Source organism: Calonectris borealis, chromosome 5 (genome assembly GCF_964195595.1).
Source record: "Calonectris borealis chromosome 5, bCalBor7.hap1.2, whole genome shotgun sequence".
NCBI classification, from domain to species: domain Eukaryota; kingdom Metazoa; phylum Chordata; class Aves; order Procellariiformes; family Procellariidae; genus Calonectris; species Calonectris borealis.
Genome location: NC_134316.1, coordinates 9,476,081 through 9,497,810, shown reverse-complemented (window position 1 = coordinate 9,497,810; position 21,730 = coordinate 9,476,081).

Here is a 21,730-nt window from a genome sequence, read left to right as displayed (position 1 = left end):
TACTGAGAGATGCAAAATATTTTGGTGAGTCACTCTATTAACCAGGCTCAGAAGCCACTAAATGAGACAGGAACCAGTAGGCTACATGAAAACAGCAAGTTCCTGGTGACCCTCGCACAGAAAAAAATTGAGGGAGTATTTCCTGAGATTGCAAGTACAAATGAAAGGACAAAATAGCTACGACAAAGAGTCAGAACAAGGGTGAGACAGCCCCAGAGAGGTAGTTTGAAATGGTGAAGAAGACATGAAGAATTCCAGTCTTAGCTTTGAGAAGACGCTGAAACAATCAGTCATAGACTGATACAGAGGTGAAGAAGATTAAAAGGATTTAAAATAGAATGTGTTAATAAAAAATAGGAACTCTGGGTGGTGAAGGAGTAGGAAGGAATTTAAAAGTATTTATTAAATGTATGTGTGAATTTAAAAAATTATCAACTTTTGATGAGCTTTAATTGAAGATGCTCCAAAAGCAGACTAATGTAGGCGCAATGATCAAAGATTTTTCGGGACAAAAACTCTAAAAACAAATCCTCAGGAAGAAGGAAGCTTGGAAAATATCCAAAGGGGATTATCTCATGAGAGACATAGTAGGAACACTGCTTCTTTATATTCCTCTTCGTATTAAACCCATAGTAAACCGGTGTCTTTCAAAGTAACCACATCAGAATGATGTGCATGTGACCAGTCTGGAAGTGTCAAAGTGGGAGTGCACCAGTATGATCCGTGTCGTTTTTAAAAAGGATCATTCATAGCAGCATCACAGTAGTGTCTAGGGGTCAAGCTATGATCTCTTTGTCCTAGGCTCTGAACAAACAGTGCAGAGAGTTTGCCCGAGGAACTAATGACCTTAACAGACAAGACAAAAGGTTGGAGAAGAAAACAATCCGGGAAAGACAGACTACTCTCCTACATGCGCCAAGGCAGATCTATGTCTTTGTATAAGCTAGGGCCAACTACCAACAGTAGGGTTGAGGATCCCAGTCCTTTGAATATACACCCATTGCTCGAGCAATTCCAAAGTATGTATGACAACTGCACGCTGCTGGTTACCTTCGGTTTGGGGGGTCATAAGGCAAAACTTAGACCTCCTAGGAAGCTGCAGGATTTAAAAATCTTGTGCTTTTTGCTGTAAGAAGGCTGAATGCAGCATATGTGAAAGATTAAAGGAACATCAGGCAGCTGTTAGAGGTTTGCATGTTACGAACTCAGCTTTGGCAGCATCTTCTGCAGACAGGGAGGTAGACAGAACAGGATAAAAGTTGGTAGCAGAGTCCAGTTGACTCAGTGGACTCACAGGATTCTTACTGCTTAAGAACACTGTTGCAGCACAGCTATGCCATACATGAGGCCATTAACTTGGTCATATTTATTAGCCAATCACATTTTCTTAATTGTTTGACCTCACCTACCTTTATCCTTAGATGACCCCGAGCAGACGCCTGTGCTTCCTTAGCATTTCACTCTGTGACATGCTGCCTACCGGAGCATGGAGAAATTACTGAGACCGTTTCCAACCGAAAAGGTGCCTGGAAATTATGCAGAAATGGCAAGCGCATACCGTGCAGAACTGAGCGTTACCCAGGCCTGTACAAATATCCAGAGAGGAAAAACAAATATAAATTGTTATTAATCTTCCTACGTTATTCCTGCCCATGAACTGGCAATCATTTTGGAGGCATTACAATCTGCAGTACGCTGAAGGCCTTTGCTCGTCACTGGACGTGGGGTTATAGAAGCAGCCCTACAGACTAGAAATCCATCTTGTCCCAAACAATGGCCAAAAGCAGATGTCCAGGGCAGAACATAAGAGAGAAAGCCTGCAGTGATATTTCCTCAGAATGAACACCTTGCCTACATAGGCTTTCTGAGTCAGAGGTGCTGTCAATAGTCTTCAATAGATTTTTTCCTTCCATTAATCTGTCTAGGGCTGGTTTGTTTGTTTGTTTTGAACCCTATAAACAGGCACAGCAACCTGTGGTAAGAAGTTATTTCACAGAACTACATACCATGTGAAGAAACATTTCCTTCTGCCTCTTTTGAAACAACCACCTGCCAGTTTCTCCTCATACCCCCTTATATTCCCTTTTGTGGGGGAGGACAGGGAACAATCCTTCCTTATTTACCGTTTCTATGACATTCTGTCCATCAGTATAGATACCTTCAATTGTCTCATCTCCAGCTTGAAGATTGTTATTCCAGTTCCTCAGAAAGCTCTTCCACACTACACACTTGCTGCCCATCTCTGAACCTTTTCCATGTATGCTGTATCCTTTATGAGATGGGATGTACCAGAAATGCATACAGTATTAAAGAATTACAGTGACATAAAAATGCTCCCTGTTGTGTTCTCTGTTCCTTTCTAGATTTTTTAACATTTGATTTGCTTCTTATCAATATCACAGATTATGTACTATGTCATTAAGGAATGAAATTTGAGGGAAATAAATACCATTTCAGAGAGACAGAAGCTACTACTGGCAGCATGGCCCAGACAGTCTTAGATGTAATTGCCAACAAATTAATTCACCAAAGAGTGCTGAACCACTGATGCTATTTTAGGCTTCGTTTTGGTAAATAGCAAGCACATTAGAGAAGAAGCGATCAAAGAAAATAACCTTTGACTGAGCGATCACAAGTTGATTCAGTTTAAATTAAATGGAAGAGTAAACAAAAATAGGTCTGTAATTAAGGTTCTACATTTCAAATGGGCAAAATTTGAGAAATTAAGGGAACTAATTAGTGAACTCAGCTGGACTAAAGAACTGAAAGGCATGAATGTGGGAAAGGCCTGAGATTCCTTTCAGCCAAAAGTATAGAAACTACCTCCAGCACATGTCCCAAGCCAAGGAAAAACAAAGCCTGTAAAAATTACTCTAAATGTAAGTGAATGGGTAAACCACCTCAACAAAGGGTAATAGCAATCAACCAAGGGCCAACAAAGAATGGAAAAAAAGACAACTCAGCAAAGAGAACAGTACTTTAGAGGTCAAGAAGCTTGAGACTAAAATGAGAAATGCTAAAACTCAAGCGGAGTGACACTTTGCAAAGGATACAGAAGTAAATAGAAATGGGCTTTTCAGCCCTGTGAATAAAATAAGCAGCGGGGAAAAGAGTGGAGCAGACAGGCAAGAATTTGGGATTTGAGGGTTCCAGCCCCAAAATTAGATGGATACTTTACACTGATTTTTCAGCAAAGATAATAGTGATAAAAAATGGTAGGATGGCTGACGATAACAAAAGGATGGCAAGGACCATATCTGAGAGAGAAGCTAAGCTCAAAAAGCCTAATGCCTTCAAAAGCATCTCTATCTTCTTGGGGTTGCAACTACCAATGTGAGCCAGCACACCAAAGCAGGGAGTTGGTAGGTGGGAGCGTCCAGAGAAAGGGGAGAGAAAAGGAAAGGGAATGGGAGATGAGAGGAATGAGGTGAGCTAAGACAGGAGGTTAAGTTGAACTTGGGTGTGAAGTGGTGTTGAATTGTCCCCAGGCACCTGCTCCAGGAACTCCAGAGACAGTGAAGACCCCAGTGGGACGATGGGCATTTTCACCCCCAATACTTGTACTTTCCTTCGAGAACAGGCGGTCTGCTCCAAAAGCTATCTTCTCTTCATTCCTTGATATGGAAGAGCTGCAAATTTGAAAAATCTTCAAAATACTCTTGAGAGGCAGCAGGAGTGGGCTAATGAGAGTGTTCTCCTGTATAAACATCAGCTATAGGTTAGTCTCCAGAAAGGCTTGGAATAAATGGGATGACCTTTTTGTTTGGAAAAGCTTAAAATATGAGTCACCCCACAGGGAAAATTCAACAGAAAAGCCTTTGGGCAATTTCTCACTGCTGAATGTTTATGTTAATACCATTCTAAATTAGAGCAAAATTAAGTAAATTTTGTTCTGCACGGGGAGGGTGCATCAGGTGGGGAATCTAGTCTATCAAAGCTACTAAGTGGGATAATAACTCACTTAAAGAATTATTTAGTTATCAGCTGGGACACACATCACTTTCATTTGGCAGGGCATGCATGGCTTGCAAGACATTAATCAGGTATCCATTGGAGAAGAAAATAGTGATACTTTTACAATAGACTTTAATTTCAAGGGTCGTTAATAAGTGAATAAATAAAACAGCTATCAATACGAGTAGGTGCACTTTTTGTATCTGTAGAACTCCATTAAAAGAGACACACAGCCCTTTCATCACATCGAATTCATGGTAAAATATCTTCCTGACCCCAGCTGCACTCCGTAACCTTCCACATTGCACCATAGTCTTCAAATAGCCTCCTAGCGAAGAACTTCCTTGCCTTTCCTTGCTGTATTCAGGACCTGCATGTGGAACATCTGTCCTACCAAATGACCCAGTCATGGAGTCCAAGCCCTGCTCAGCGTCTGCTCTGGAAGATCTGCTGAAATCAGCAGCAGCTGAAAGCCCAAAGTCCTTTGAAAATTCTGGTCTCAGTCACATTGCAGAGCATTAGCCATAGGGTTGCCATATTTCTGTCCCAGGTTTTCAGGAAGCATCAGACATGCTATGCCTACGCTTCACAGATGGTCTGTGCTTGGAAACACATGGCTTTTATTGTGCATATACAGACCATCTGTCCAGTGTACAGACCAAAGGCCCGTGGCTCCTGGAAATGCTGGACACACCACTCATGCTCTATAGCTTAGCTGGGCACACGCAGAAAATGTATCTGAAATTTTTACTCTGCCTGAGCAGTCAGAGCCTCTGAAATCCCGGAGGTAATGAATTGCTTAACTTAAAATTCTGTAAGGGAAGAAGGTGTATGTCCACAGTGCACAGTAGCTCAAAACATGCATTTTCACAGCATAAGGAGGACCTTACCATCGCTGCCTGCTCTGTTATGAGCAGAGCAACAGTTCAAGTATCACACTGGAAGGGAACCAGACCTCTCCAGTCCTCAAGAAAGGGCCTGAACCTCTAATAAACAGTCAGCAGAAGAGACCTGGGTCTCAACAGCTAGAAAGGCTGGTGATTTTGTGATAACCTGGTTTTGTGGGAACAAGTTGGCAGCTCCAGAGAAGTGCCTTGAGATTTCAGGAACACGATCCTGTTCCTTCCCAGCCATACTCACTCCTATGGAAGACAACTTGGGTGGTTGTCACATGTGTCCCAGGGTCGATCTTCTCTGCATAAAGGGGTATAGAAAATCTGAAACAGTGTCCCCCATGGTCAAATTCCCCAGTCACCTCTTCCCACAGCTCTTTTCACAAACGTGTTGCAAAGCGCACACTGGGTGAGGGATGTGTGGTCCGAGCATGGTCTCTATTGACCGGTCAGCCGCACAAAAGCTGTTAAAGCTCAGAAGGCAGCACAGCTTCTCTGGGGTCACACTAAGTCAGTGTGCTCCAACATTTTGGGATGATGGCAGATCCCTAAAAAATTTTCCAGCAGTGATGCTGTCATTTATACAGAAATGTAAGTCTATTCTTCCTTACTGTCTAGGCAATCTCAAATGCATAAATACCACACCCAGCCAAAAGGCATTGCTGGACCTATTCTGAAGGCAAAAAGTTGAACAGAATCTGCTCCAGCACTGGGGAGATGCACACACCTCTTAAGAGTCGCATATACACATGCAAATTACTGCTCCGGGGAGCAAGCAGGACACCCACGTGCTATTATAATATATCTCCTAATAGAAAGGAAGTTATATAGAGATGATCAGTATATTTGATACCTGGATATTTCAGGCAGTCCTGCCCTGAGGTTCTTCTCTGAATCATCTGATCACATATCACCTCAGCTGTACCTCGGTGGGTGGAGAGGAAGACTGATGATAGCATATGTCTTCTCCAAAGGTTACACCTGCCAGACGGAAAGGCCTCCTGAAGATGCAGTAGCAGCTAGAGGTTACTCAGCTGCTCACCACCTCTCACTTTCTCTTCTCCACATAAAGGGCAGCCAAGCAATTACTGAAGGAAAGGAACGAGCAGCCTACGCCTGCACATGTGAGGATCCTGTTGCAGGAGCATAAATCCTGAGTCAATGGCATTAAAACGCAGCCTGAAAAACACCAGCTTTGACAAAGCTTGCTTTATTAGCACTGTTTAATCACAGAAAGGTCCCTGGATGCTGACCAGGCCGGGAATACTGTGTGCTGGAACCACTAGCTAAATTGCACCTTGGACCTGCAGTCAGAGACACCCCCATGATCCTAATGGGCCCAGCAGGAGACAGCCACACGCGCCTTCAGGGGACACCCGTCACCCTCCTCAGACACCCCGCTCAGCGTGTCCCCTTTGGGCCAGAGAGGAGGTAGAAAGCAGCCCCGGACGGAGGACGCTGGAGCGAGGAGTCCTGTTGCGAAGTGCATGACAGGGCAGCGCGGCAGCCGTCCTGGGGGAAGGCACCGAGGGAAGGGCGTCATGCCCGATGGCTGTGCTCGCCCACACCGGCAGAGCGAGGGGTCTCTGGACAGTTGGTGCAAGTCAGAAAATCCACCAGATCTTGTGAGATCATAAGGGAAAGAGGAGTCAGCTCAACCCAACCAGAAGCACTGCAGTGAGGCATCACGGTGCAGCCCGCGGTCTCAGCCAGCATCGTCCCGAGGAGGTGGAAAGGGAGGGTGGAGGGATCGCATGCTCGCCAGCTGGGAGGGCGAGAAAAGCCACAAAGGTAAGACTGAGAAAGGGGAAATGACTCAGGGGCTCGAAGCGTCAGACAAATGGGAAGCATAAATAACAACGAACACCCAGATGCTCAGAGCTGGGCAGCCACAGGAGATAGCCAGATTAGAAAAGCCAAATAAATGTGTGTGGGAGTGGATGTGAGATCAGAGAAACAGGGTCAGGGAAGTTCAAAAACAAGCTCTGAAAGTCCTTAGCATACTATTGAGCTTGATCAGGAGGAAAGGAAGCCTTTGAAAGTGGTGAAGGGACAGGGTGATATAATACCATAGCCTGCGTGCAGAGAATAGCATGGCTTTGGCATAATGAAAATCTCAGTGCACTATTCTTGCCTCGCTTAGCCTCAGTTAAATCATGAATAATGACACGGCAAACTACAACAGGTTAAAGCCAGTAGGAGGGAAAGAAGAATCACATCCCTTTTGTTTAGAGAGAGGCCCACGGAAAAAAAAATTGCAATAGAAGGAGATTTACAGCAGTCAAGAGGAAAACGATCGCGGATGGCATGAATAGGAGTTACACCAGCAGATCTGCAACAGTGTAAGGTCTGGAGGAGGAAGCAGAGGAGACTGCAGAGATGTGGAAAGGCAAAGGCTAAGCAAAAATTAGTGACAAGCAAAATTCAGTGTAGTTTCAGTTAAAGAAACACCTTTGCCACGTGCCCCAAATCACAAAACTTCTTTTTCTAACTAGAAATGTGAGCCAAGGACTGGTTGTGCTTGCACACATGGGTTCATACTAGTCTCTTCAGAGGACTTGGTAAGGTGGCCAGTGCTTCTGCCACCTCCCTTTCTAGTGGCTGAACTACATTGAAAGGACAGCTAGAAATACACACAGAACCACCCATTACTTTGCCATGAAATCAGTTGTTCTGGTCGCCACACGACAGTAATGCAGCTGTGGAGGGTGCAGGGCAGGCTGAGTAGGAGAGGTGTGGGGACCCTACCACTGGCTTTGAAATGTTGTCCCCACACAAGAAAAGAATTACAAATGGAGAGCCCATGCTTTGAATGCGACTTGCTCCCAAGTCACCAGCTGGGCACCCTATTTTGCAGCCACACTATTACCAGGGAGCTCCAAACGCTATGGTGCCCAGTGTGTGTTAAACCAGAGGTAGGCTGCAACTCAGTTTATCAAGCAAAGAAAGGTCACCAGAGATACTGTCATTTTAAATGGAGTTTGCAGGGCAAGAGGTTACATGAAATGCCTTTTAAGACAGCTAACAATTGCTTTGTTTGTCACAAGGAAAAGAAAAAATGAGTTTGGGACCCCATGAAAGAATAGTTTGGGGGTCATAATTTTGTGTTGACAATCTTCTGACATAAAAGCAGAATTTCTAATGAAGAACGAACATAAAAAATCCTTGGGGATAGTAAAGGAGTCCCAGTACTTTAAACTGGCCCCGATACGTAGGGCTGTAGGAGGACGCACTGTGTCATATAATGCATACATATACATCCTGCTACCAGTATCCTATCAAACTGAAATGACAAACACTGCCTGGCCATGCTGCTGCTGCAAGAGAGGCAGGCTTCTGTTTATTTCTCATTTGGGAAAAAATGACACTGATATCAAGCAAGAGATTAGCGTGTGTTCCTGGATAGGAAGAATAAGCAGTGGTGGAAAATATCCCCTATTCCCAAATGATAGGGATGAGTATATCTAATTAAAAAATAATCTTTTATTGTCTGCCAACTCAATCTAAGTTTCAATATACAAACCAGCAATTACAGGAAGTAGATAATCAGTTATGCATTTAAAAGACTTTCTGCTGAATTACGTGTCCTTTAATTACATGTATATTTTTAAAATAAAAATTGGATTTCTTGGAAGTGAAGGAGAAGGAGTAGCCAGACTAGGAATGGATTTACCATCTCGATGGCCAACAGAAACAATCTGGAGTAACAAAAGCTAATCATCCTATTTTAAATCATGTGTCACAAATACCTCTAAGAACTAACTTTCATTGCCCTAAGGCACCTTAAGTATTCATGTTGTCCTTCCAGTTTTTGAAGCATGAACATCACTGAATTTTAAGCACCAAAAACAAATGCTGAAAGCTTTAAAGGTGTTGCTGGCATGTGTGTGTATGTAACAGAGGTATTAGTTAGATACACATTTTTCTGTTATACATACATGCTGAATACACACTTGTTGCAGAGATTTCTGTGCGGTGGTGTGTCTTTTTCAAAGTACATTAAGGATGCCAATCCTGCAGGTAGGAAAACACCGGGTGTGAATGTCAGGCTTAAAATATTCAAGGATGTAAGCTGATGCAGGCATCCCTCTTACCATAAGCAAAGCTCAGGAACGAATGTCACTTTGGTAGCACACATTTCTGCCATCACCACCACTCCAGTCCTCATTAAAGCTCAGTCTAGTGTTAATCACAAGGGACAGTGGACTGTGTGCTGGCTCTCAGACACACCAGGCCTCCAGAGTATAAAGGGGCAAGGGGAAAAAAGTGATGGGGGGGCTTACCAATTGGACGATTTCCTGATTACCTGTTGCTGGTACCTGTTGCTGATATGTGTTGCTATTTCTGTCTTTCAAGATGTACTGTTAAGTATTGCTAGATCCCCATGTCTTCTCTGTGCTGTCTGCTCTATCACACAAATCCCTCCAGAAAAGCTTGTGGCCCTCTCCTATAAATCAGATCCTTTAGCAGTGACAAGTATCACTACAGCTTCCTCTGAACAGATTTTTGCTGCAGGCACTGGCTCTTCCTCCATGGCTGGCACTCCATGGCAATGGGTAGCTATAAATCTAGCAGTAATATCTATAAGCTTAAACATCAAATTTGGTCTTCTATTTTTAGAATTCTGGGTGAATTTTTTGGTTGTTGGGCTTTTTTAAGGCAAAATAACCCATAGATGTGCAAACACTACTGGAATAATCCCTAGGCGTGCAGGGGTGGCTCCCTCCAGTCCTAGGTCAGGTGGAGTGTCCCTGCTTGCATTAGCTCACCAGCACACTCACAAAATGTGTTCCCCTTCTGCACTGAACACGTCTCTGCCCTCCAAGACAGGCTGTAAACTGCAGGGAGTAGGTGTCCTTCAGTGGCCATCATCTGGCAGCATCCTGGGACTAGAAAGACAAAGGGGTGACAAGGTCTTGGAGTAGAATTGCTCTGGTACAGGATCTGTGGATGTGACGGTCCCGCATCCACTGGTGCAGGAGGTGGGAGATGGAAGCAGAACACAGGCTTCAGGCCAGCAACGTGCTAGTGGTGATTTATGGCTCCAGAAGGAGGAGAGGAATCTGGCCGCTTCATCTCCAAGTTTTCCACCTTTGAGCAATCGCACCTACTCAGATGTGAGTAGATGCCAAAAAACTGAAAAACAGTTCTTTTGAATTGCAGGGTAAAGGACTACCAACTTCCATGGAAATGTCATGCTTATAAGCACATTTACGTTCATCCCAGACTGCTGGAGGAAAAATTGTCATCAGCATCCCACTACAGCTGTGTCTATCCCGCTCAAGTGTGAGATACCAGATTGGCATCAGCCCACTTATCCTGCCTAATTGGATAAAAATTATTGACTTCCTGAAATTTAGTGTTTTATTGGGATTTTGTTTTGCAGAGGGACTTGGAATTGCCAGATCGTAGCTAGTAGTGCTGCTACGTTTTGGTTCGCCTGGACAGCTGCTAGGTGGCAATGTACTTACCACTCTTTGTACGGCTTTTTATGTGAAGGTGCAGAAATTCAAAGGACCTGTCTGCAAAGGGCTCTATTTTCAGCTGTTGATGGTGCATCTTATTTACACGGGTTCCTTGTTTAATAGGAAAGAGCATTAGTGTTTGGCCTTTATTTATCATTCATTAAAACATTGTACATTAAAATTATCACCCAGCTGTATTTTAATATACATAAATCTCATTCTCTGAGGCCAATGTCTATCCTTTGATGGACACTCCTCTCCTTAGCATTTCAGAAGTTATTGATTACAACACCATTTCCCTTTGAAGTCAGCCTATATATGACATTTCAAGTAGAGCTACAACAGTCATTTTAAGGTGCCAAACAGCACCTTAAACCTTACCTTGTCAGATTTTACTCCTCCAACTTCTAAAATCAGTTACTTTTACCTTCTTTTCATTTCTTTTCTATGGGAAAGAGTTTCCCAAAAAATGCCAGGACTCATTAATAAAAATCTGCCAAGTTCCCTTTCCCAAGCACTCTCCTCCTTCTCAAAGGGTTCCCCCATTGTCCCCAGTCATCGTGCAATATCCTAATAGATGCAATTAGCCAGGCAGATCATAGAATCATAGAATCGTTTAGGTTGGAAAAGATCATTGAGTCCAACTGTTGGACATTCCAGTTTCGAGAGGAATTTTTGGCGATGCAATACACAGCAGTGTGCAAGCAGACTCCAGCTCTGGTGGAGCAAGGGGACGCTGTATGGACAACACTAGCACATTTGGCCTGTGCTGGTGTATCTTGTCTCTCACTGAAGCTTATTAGTTGCAGCTCAGCACCATGTTCACATAGCTTCGGTGACAAGGAGTGTGGCCAGACCATGCTCATCCCTGCCTGGATGATGTCTTGCGGACACTCTAACAGATCCTCCATTACCCCCCCTTGGGTTAGGAACAGGGGGGAACTCTACATTGCATCTGAAAAATCAATTTTTTTTTTTTTCCCCTGGACAACCACCACACATTTCGTCATCTCCACTAGCAGGAAGAAATAATTTCAAATAGGCAACATACCCTTTTGTTAGTATTCAGTTCAGGAAAGGACATTTAATTCTTGACCACACAATTCCTCTCTCTTTCCCCCAGCTTCTCACAAGAAGAAGTTGGGTACACTCCAAACAGATGCCCAAGCACATGCCATCGCATCGGCACTGCAGAAGGCTGCTGGGGTCTCTGGCATTATCCAGAGTTACCAGCACAGCCAGGTAGATGGATCTGGAGGAAATGCAAAGACTGAAGTTGGAAACGAGAAGGGAAAGAAACTAAATTTTCAGCACACATAAAAGCAATCTAACAAACACACATCCCCTGAGCAACGACTAGTTAAAACGCAGTTTATAAAGAACACGTTTCCTTTAATACCATATAAATAAGTTACTTGGTCATATTCTCTGGCCTCAGCTGTACAAGAGGTCAGGCTAGAAGAACATAATGGTCCCTACTGGCTGTGAAAATCCATGAGTGTATGTTCATTTGCAGTTTCACCATTTTCTGAAAAATTTATTCCAGCCTCTACTTTACGTCTAGATAACATGACTGATTATGAGTAAAAAAGGCCTTCAATGAACAGGGTAAATCAATAGGGTAGTTGATGCAAAAGGGGTTTCTCTGAGTAACAAGATATACCTCTCACAAAGGAAACAATAGCTTGGTCGGTTTTCCCCAGGGTTCCTGGATTAATAGGTGTGTTTTCATTACAGTGATGATGACAGTGTATGGTAAAGTTGTATAAGAATCAGGACAAACAGCGAGAAAGAAATACATTTTATCACACATCAGGAGTTGCCTTGTAGGATCGAACAGTTGTTTCTGGCCCGCACTAAGAATGGGCTACAGCGAGGCACAAACTGCCGGTGTGCCCTGGAAAAAAGCAGAACCCACAAGAGCCACAGCAGGCTGCAGCTTGCGGAGCTGTGCAGTACACCCCTTCTCACGTCCTGACAGCCAGCCTGCCAGGACGATGGCACTGTCACCTTTGGGTAAGCCTCCACTTGCCCCCGGCCTCCATAAGGGCAAAACACTGATGACGAAGAGTATTTCCTCCCCTTCTGTTCTTCATGATGGTCTCAGTCTAATCTAAAGCCTTTTCCTCTGTGAAGTGATCCAGAATCACTGACAAGAGTCACACTGGTTGCTTTTACTTTCCATCCCATGCTAAGACTCTCATATTACCAATCAATATGTGGGGAAAGGAGTGTCCTTTTTCTCCAGATCCCTAATATAGCCCTAGCTGGAATGATGTATATTTGCATCATTCACCTGAGCTCTTTAAAACTCAAAAGCTTGCAAGTCTCAATTACAGTTCTCACCTGTTTCTATCATGGTTATTGTTCCTCTCAATACAGGGTGCCCGGGTCATTGTCCCTCATCTTCGGCCAGCACAGAAGTGAGTACAAGCTTGTTAGAGCAAGATGGGAAGTTTGTCTGCCCAAGGTTATTAGTTCACCCTCCTCCCACCCTGCACTGACCCACCAAATCTGCTGCAATTGCATGGTCACCCTGCACTTAGCTTTGCTTCAGTTTAAACTGCAAAGTCTTTGGGGCAGAAGCCACATGGCCCCATCTGGGAAGGATTTTAATCCTTGTACCTGTAGATATTAGCCAAGAAACTCACATGAAATCAAGGAGAAATAATTTATCACATACATCTACCCTAAGGCTCTTTCCCCATCATCCAAAGTATTGTTTTTAGAGATAGGCCACCGGCCTAATAGGACTGTGGTGACAAACCAGTCTTGCAATTCTGAGGTTTCTTAAAGCACACTCTCCATTTACGGTGGCTGCCAAATCATGAATAATTTACCACCTTATGTCAGAGTGGTTGGATCTGTGCACCATAATTGCAGATGATGTCAGCTCTGGGATTTGTCCTGAGAGGCTAAAAGCCACTGTAGAGCCATTGTCTCTTGTGGCCGGTTTTTCAGCTCCTAAAGCAACAAGTAATGCAGAAGTATAGGTCTGAAAAAGACAACCTATAATTAATATCCCACATGTAGTTAAAATGCTGTTGAGTGGGATGGAGAACAGCTGATTTACAGTCATCGGAGTTTGATCTCAGCAGCAGTTAAAAGATCAGCTGTAGCAAGTAAAGGATTTCACGTCTGATGACAGAGGCACCTGGTTTGAGTGACAAGAAGCACAGGAATGGCAGCACTGTATGTCACTAAGACCAGCCACTGTCATTGAGAAACTCTTCACCCAAGCAGCTCCCCGTTCCTGGTTTGGAAATGCGCCTGTGTTGTACAGGAACGGCGGGAAACAGGATCCCATCCAGGGCAAGGGGCACTACAGACCCCTGACTCCCCTTTCTGCAAAGGACCCGTCCCTAGAAATGCTGGCAGCCAGCATATGCAGACACTGCTTTGTAATATGCAAGGAGGAAGGAGACAAATTCCCTGTATCCCTTTCCCCTCTCTTTCTGGGTTCTGTTGTCAGAGTGTATTGCTAGTACCAGAGCTGAGGAGTAGAGAGAGGAGGAGGGACTGGACAGACAGGAGGACATTCAGCCGCAACTGGACTCAACAAGGGGATACCTACAGGCTCTCTGGTTGATGAAGGCTTACAGCGGGGAGAATATTCCTCCTTGTATCTAACATGCAACTACCATTATTTTGTCATCTATTGGTTTTAATTCATTCTTTACTCAATTGCTTGACTTTAAGCTGTACCTACACACAGCACAACAGTATGAAGCTCAGTTAAAGCCTTTGACGTGCACTTTTTTTTATTTTTCCAGAGGAATTACAAGGATGTCATCACCCTGCAGGTTCTGACATGACAGATCTTCCCCAGAACTGACAGGCAGAACAACAGACTGAGTCATGCCTGAGAGTGCTGCCCACTGAAATTTCCCAGCAGGTTGGCCTGGCTGGTCTCACCTCCCAAGCCCGACTTTGCTAAAGAGCAGCCTGTTGTGTGCTAATTTTTCAAGTAGCAATTCTGGAGCCAGGCACAGCCCACGTGTTTGTAAAACTCAGGGTTGGTTTAACCCTATTCAGAACACAGGGCTCAGCCTGGAGCTGGTGTTTGTCATTAACCTCTAACTTGTTTGCGATGGGTGAGGATTTGGCTCACCACAGTTAACCATGGATTTGCCTGTTGCCTCCAGCAGTTTTCAGGGGAATGGGACAAAGGCTAATGTTACAAAGGGGAGAGAAGAAAGTCTTGGAAGATCTGAATGCTCCACGCTGGGTCTCTGGAAGAGGCAGGACTGTGACCCACTACCACGGTCTCCAGGTCGCCCCAGGGCTCTGGGACAGGGTGTCAGTTCAGTGGGGATTTTATTCTAACACCACTTGTCTTCCCTGTAAAACTACTCTAGGCACAGATAGCTGGTTTCCACACAGCTTTACATTTACTAGTAATCAAATAGCAGACCCTGCTAATTACCTGACCCCGTACAAAAGAAACCGCAGTTTAAAGGTTTCAGTTATGCTCTAGCTGCTACGTTAACGTTGCAAGGCTTTATTGCAATGCAAACCCATGGGCTGGCACTCTGGCCCTGCACACAGTTCCTACGTGGCAGCTGTAAAGGGCTTGGAAATAGCCAAGAGAAATACCAGCATGGGCTACGTGCAAAGACATTTCTTGCAGAGCTTTGAGCCATTTTAGTTTTCTCGACATGGAAGATGGGAAGAGGGGGGGTCAGGGTGTCCTGCGGAGCAGTTATTCTGGCATACTAGCAGTGCAGGGTGGGAAGCCCTTTAAGCCAGAGTTTCAAAGCACTTTGGAGTCATTTGAACAGGGTAGATGATTGAAGTCTCAGAGGGAGCAAAGAGTTGGGGCTAAAGTTAACGGGTGCAAAAGAAATGCAGCCATGAATGAAGCCCAAGGAGCAAGCCTCCTTTGGGAATCCTGGCCTTGGGCTCCTGAAAGCCCAGAGGAGCCGCAAGAAATAAGGGACAGAATTACCACAGAGAAGGTGTCCCCTGAAGGAGATGAACCCGATTCACCTGACAATTCAGGAGGATCTGATAATATCCTGACCAAGGAACTTGCAGAAGATCTCCCTCTCACGCAGGTTTGCAAGGGAACAGTCATTCAGGAAAGTCCTCTGCCCTGTCCTCCCCCATGCTGAAATGGGATCATGACCCAGAGGTCATTCCCACTACTACTGTTCACTCACCAGTTTGGAATGTGTCTCCCTAGGGTGGTCCCATGGAATGCTGTTGCAGCTCCTAGCTACATCCTAGCACTTCATTCTGCAACAGACACCATAAAAAGACTTTCATTTTTAGGAATTCCCTGTGTGCAGTTGAAATGAGAGTCAGCAAAGGGGTAAGAAAGGGTTAATTGTTTGCTTGTTTTCACTGAAAGTTTAATTTTCTGTGGCAAGTTCTCTTTTCATGCATTTTCTAATATGAAAAACAACTCTTCTCAATGCAAAACATTGCTTTCTGTCAGAAAAAGAAACCCTCCAAAATAATCACCTAGAAATCAGTGGAGAGAGGCAGTTTTTGACTGAAAAGAGTAACCTTCAATATATTCTGCAATTTCAAAGTGAAATATTTCATAGTTCAGAAGCATGAATAGCCCATCTCAAGCCACTGCCATGCCCCATGGGAATTGCAGAGTGGGCTCCTCAGTTCCTCAAAGCTGTCCATAAGCCAGGCTGTACCATATCCTCCTGGAGGCCTTGCAGCCTCCCGTTGAGGCAACGCAATGAGACCCCGTGAGAAGGCAGAAAAACAAAGATCATGACATGGCCTAGGAGACAAAGCTGTAACTCCCGTAAGCCCCCATGCAAGCAGGACTATCCACTGAGTTGCTGAAGATTTTCACTTGGATTGGCTCAACTCCAAATGAGGTATTTTTGATTTTGTGTTCCCATGGGGGACTTTTCAGGAAAAAAAAATGCTTAAGGTTTTCAATAGTCAATATTATCCCATGGCAACCTTTAAAGAAAAAACTCTTTTAACCTTCATTTACATTTTTATCATGATTGATAGATAAACAGATATACATAGATAAACAGAAAATATATATTCTGATCAGCTCCATGATGTATAAGTCCAAATCTATGCTGAGCTCCAAAAGACATGTAAGATCAGTAATGCTATTTCCCTAATGTCCAAGCAGTAAAGCATGATCACCTGCGAGAGGAGAGCATGATTAGTGAAAATCATAGAAAATGGGGCTGAAAGAAACTTCAAGAACCATTCATGTCAATGAGGACACCAATCTAAACGATCTTTAACAGATACTGCTTTAGCCTGCCATGGGAAACCTTCGATGTGCCTCCACAGCTGACCCAGACAATCTCACCCAGTCCTTAACTACCTTTACATCAGGAAGTTTTTCCTAATGCCTTAATGAAATTTCCCTTTCTGAACTTTAAGCCCATTACTCCTTGTTCTGTCCGTTGTGGAGAACAGACTGCCTGTTCTGCTCTGCAGCAGCTTGGTACACATATGAAGATCGCCAAATCACACGAGTCTGCTCTTCTCTGGACTACACATCCTCAACTTTTTTCAGATCCAAGTCTTCTGTTCTCTGAACCACCTTCCTTCTGTGGACCTGTATTTTTCATGGAGTGCAGCGTCCGAAAGTGGACATGTCCAAAAGTGGACATTAAACAGGGCTACATAATGCAGAAGGATGCCTCGCCTCTGTTAGTTCTCAAGTAAATTCTTGTTTCAGTCCCTAATGCTAGCCAAGATTATGATATTATCATTAATTCTTCATCTTCATGAGATAAATCCCAGAGAAATTCCAGAATTTTAGCTGTGACCTTAATCAATGAAACTATACCTGCTCTTTCTAACAGGGTAGCACAAGATGGTTGAAACCTCTTAATATTCAAGACTTGACAGTCTGTTTATGTTCTATGATTGGGATATTTTCCTTTGACAATAAGAAGAGCAAATTTACAGCTTGTGATACTGTGAGGAGCCTGGAAAACCTTTGGCACTTTTAAACGTCAAGATTTACTCTTAGAAGTACAGTGGGTTTTTTAAACCATCTAAATATATCCTCTTAATTATTAGTTTGACTGTTACATGCCTCAGAATGTAAAGGCTTAAATCCTCATGTCTAATTAAAGCTATGTATAGAGGGAGAGCCAGCGGATTAGGAGGGAGCAGTCTATCTTTGCAACAACTAGCAAGTTGCCGTTTTATCTATTTTGAACCAAACTAAGTAGCCTTTTAAAGATGAAGAGGAGGACAACAAGTGTGATATGTACCAGTCCTACCACTCCGTGGTGAAACTAATTACAGAAGAAAGCAAAACCAGACAAGTAGTACAGCACTACGCTTGCAACCAAGAGAAATAAGTGATCAAACCATTAACTTAAAGTGCACATTACAAATATTTCTTATTCATCTCGAATTCTGGAAGCCCTTCTTTCCCCCTGTTGTGCTAATTGTCTTATATCCAAGGCCTCTGGCCCCCTGCCAGATATTTGCTGTTCTCTGAAAGGCTTCTCTATTCTAGAAGATAAATGCCAGCCCAGCATGGAAATCATTTAGCAGCCAAAGAACCGATGGATTTCCAGTTTTGATTCACTGTACTCCGGGACTATTGTAGCTCTAAATACTGTCTGTCTTTTTGGTAATAGGTGTTGTTTTTTTTAACACCTCTGATGTTTGGTGGCAGTATCAATACCAGGGAATATCAAAAGAATTTTAAATAGGATATTCAGACATGGAAAGATTTTTTTTGGTACTTTGAAAATAAACACCACTATCAGATCAAAGTTCCCAAACAAGGGCTTGCCTGAAAGATTAAAATAAATGAACCCTGACCAAATAAATTAGGTGTTGGGATTTTTTAAATGTCATCTGCAAAACGCAACACAGCACAGCATTGACTTCAAGCCTTTTAAGTTCAAGCATGTTATATATCCAATATTTAGCTGAAGTAATTCAGGAAGCAACATGCCCCTGACCCTTCTCTCTGGCCATACGGATAGAAATTGTCTTGCTGGATTTTCGCCTAGTCCAAGAAAACAGGACAATCAGGATCTGAAACTGTTCTTCAGAAAGTGGTAGAGGAAGAACTAAGATGAACCCCTTGCTTGCCTACACTCTTGAGCTCTCAGCCACATGCTGGTTTCATTGCAGGAACTCTTGCCCACAGTTCATCTCCTCTGTTCATCAACCACCTCCCTCAAGGGAAGATGCACAAGGCTTCTGCTTTGAGGCATCTGTCAAGTCACCCAGAGAAGGCATCCTTTCCAACAAAGTACCAGTTAGTCCCATGGAGGCAACAAGCTTCCATCTTGATATTGACTGATACAAGGAACTTGGGAACATGGCTTTCTGCTGGGGAATCTGAGGCATTTGGGAATGAAAGTTCCTTTTTTCTTCAGTGCAGCATAAGCTGGACTTCATCCTGATAGAGCGATTCCAAAAAAAAAGAAAAATATTGAATGTCCTTTTCCTCACTTTTCCCCAAACACATCCCTCCAATTCAGGGAATGAGCTGAGCTCTAGTTGCAAGCATCTGCCTATGTATGTATTTTTGGGATTCTTATTATTTGAGCCTCTACCCTCTACTGAGTGATAATGAACTCATACTCTTTGACTGTATGCCGATGAGGACAGCTTCACATCTCTGCAAACATGCAATTGTGCAGCATCAGCATTACATGTCATTGTGATGCAGCTACAGTACTTCAGCCCTTTCCTGTACTTTGATCAGCAAAGATTAATTACCCTCGACTGAATTATTAGTGGTGATTAAACCTAACAGAAAATAAAAGGGACTGCAATATTACTGAGTTATAATTTTGCCAGTGTGGTCATTTGCAAGCAATTTCCTTATGCACAAATTTTTCTTAATCATTATTCTCTAAGAGTTTTTTTATCATGTATTAATTAGGGGGAGACAGCTAGTACACAATAACATATTGTACATTACATGACATATGCAAATCATGCACAAAGCCCACATAGACCTGTATGTACAAAGCTCAAGCTGACTTGGGCAAAATTATAATTGAAGTCAGTGGAGGTTTGCTTGTGGTAGAGTGTGATCTTTGTACATGCAGCTGCACATGAGCTTTGCATATGATTTGCGTATGTCATGTCATCTTGACCCAAGATTTGATCCATTGGTTTACAGGGTCACTTGCCATTAAAACTACAACTTACAGTGATTTCCTATGAATTCTGAATGTAATAAATATTAAATGAGGAACTTACTGCAATCACAGTACCGCTAGGCAGGAGCGTTAGATAGCTCTTCCGTGGAGAGTTCATATATCCTACACTCACAGCTCTCTCCCATGTTGCTCTGTTCACATCTTGCATGGGCAGAGGCTGCAGAGGCAGACTCATGAAAGTGAGCAGGGATATGTGGCACCCTGGGCTGTCCTTTGGGAGCACCGATAGCACTGCCAGCCTTACTTTCCTCCAAGGGTAGCTCAGCTCCCAGAGCATCATGAAATACAAGCCCCTGCCTTTCTCTTTAGCTCCTCTGTAGAACTAGGTATCATCAGATGTTTTGTCACCAGAAGAGCACCGTACAGCCCATTTCTCTAAGGCATCTAGGACTTACCCACCGTTGTCAGGGACAGCACTTTATCATTAATTATATTCTTTTTTCCCTCCAACACATCAATTCTCCAGTAGCAAAAAAAAAGAAAAAAAAAAGTTTTTGCAACACCCACCCTCACCGCCTGTATCAGCCCAAGATGGAAATAAATTTTTCATCCCAGGCTTTTCACTCCCCAGCCAGTAGTCCCTGAAAAGAGAAGGAATTGCTGGAACAAGTCTTCTTTCATATAATGACAGTCCACAATCTTGCAGTCTGTGCAAGTCTTGGTCTTGGCTTGAGCCATAAGGTCACACATTAATTAGTCCAATCTCCCTCTTGGGTCAGAGTTTTTCTTGTTCACAACAATTGGTTGCTCAAATGTTTTTGCTACCTTATTCTCAAGCAATTCTGATGGCAGGCTGTGAATACTGTGGTGAGCACCATGGTTTTAAACTACTCTAACGTAACTCAAGCCTGGAAGTGCCCGCTTCATCTCTCAGAATACCACTTAATGGTCTCCCGCAGACCGTACCATTACCTGGGAGGCCTCAGAGCTCCTGCAGCGGGATTGGCTCCAGAGACAGAAATAACCAGCAAAGATTTTTTTCTCTGAGCGGAAAATCTCTGCTCTAAACCAGAAAACAACTTGCTTTTTATAAGAATGTAATAAGGTCAATAAGAGGCCTTCTAAGCCAATACTCAGTCTCCCGCAGTGACCAGTAGTAAGCACGCAGGGAAGAGAGGGGCTTGGGGGTTTTGATTTTTAACTCTTCATTGGAAGAAAAAGTCATTCTCAATATCTGAACTAATACAAACATTTTCTTTACATTTCTGCCTCTGTCTGTGTAACATGCAGTCAGCAGGAATTACCTGGTTTGTTCGACTCTCAGAGTCGCAAAAAGAGCTCCACCTCTACAACTTTGTTAAGTCTTTTGCTTTTCTATCACCAAGATCCCTCAGCTCCTGAGCCAGCTCTCCTTTCTGGATAGGCATCATGCACAACGTGCAACCAGTCACCCAAGGCCGTGTTGTGAGGTGCTAAACCCCACAGTCCAGCTGAAAAGTTTTGCCGTATAACTCTTCAATATTTGGGAAACCAGCCACAGGACTGGATTTTCTTCAGTGAAATCTGCATGACAACCTTATAATTTCACAGTGCCACAAGAAAGAACATGTTTTGTAAAACTGCAGGGGACCACAAGTGCCAAAAAGAAACCCCTCCATTTGATGCTATAATGTGTAAATCAGCCCTGTATTTGTTTAAACGCTCAGATAAGCCATTTGCGACTCTGCCGGAGTGACAGATCTGAGATTATATATAAATATACACGTATGCACACACGCGCAGACAGACAAGCTCATACTGAAGATCAAAAAGGCATCTGGCTGTCAAACATGGAAAAGAAAACAAAAGGTGTAATTGTCAGCTGTCTCTCTTGGACACCTGGAGCCACGGCTAATGCAATCATCTGAAAGGCACCTTTGACATCTGCCATGGCCGTGGCTTTCATGTCAGGCAGAAACTTCTTCCAAAGGAAGCTAAAAGCCCACCGAGTTTAATTTGATTTCTCTCCCCTCTCCTGAGCCCCGTGGCAAAGAGATCCGGGCAGTGCAGCTTGGTATCTCATTTTAGGGATTGTTTCTTTTTCTGCAGCTCAGAGGATTTTCAAATTAGTTTGGCCACCATTCCCCATTTGCTTTACAGATTAAGCGTGCACATCTGTAGTTGACAGAGATGTGATTTTGTACCAGAGACTCTTTTTTTCTTAGCAATCCTGCTGAAATAAAAAAATAAATAAATACACGCCAGTCTCTCTGCATCTCTGGCTCTGAGAAGCAATCCTCATCTCCCTCCTCTGCTGCAGTCACCTCTCAGCAGATGGTGCTTTGCCTGTGCGGAC